This window comes from Mercenaria mercenaria, chromosome 4, assembly GCF_021730395.1.
Source record: "Mercenaria mercenaria strain notata chromosome 4, MADL_Memer_1, whole genome shotgun sequence".
In the NCBI taxonomy this organism is placed as follows: domain Eukaryota; kingdom Metazoa; phylum Mollusca; class Bivalvia; order Venerida; family Veneridae; genus Mercenaria; species Mercenaria mercenaria.
This window is the reverse complement of record NC_069364.1, coordinates 51,816,207-51,816,410: the sequence shown is the minus strand read 5'-3', so window position 1 is coordinate 51,816,410 and position 204 is coordinate 51,816,207.

Genomic DNA, 204 nt, shown 5'->3' with positions numbered 1-204 from the left:
CAGGCAAGATCATACTCTGACATAATAAAATGGCTAGTAAATTTATTATATATAAGACACTGTTTCGACAAGTTAACACCACATCTTGACATAATAACAACACTTCCTGTGTTGACAAGTTAACATCACGCTCTGATATAATAACATGAAATACCCCCACATAAGACAGCTGCGGCGTTTCATATTTACTCGTGTATTGAAAAA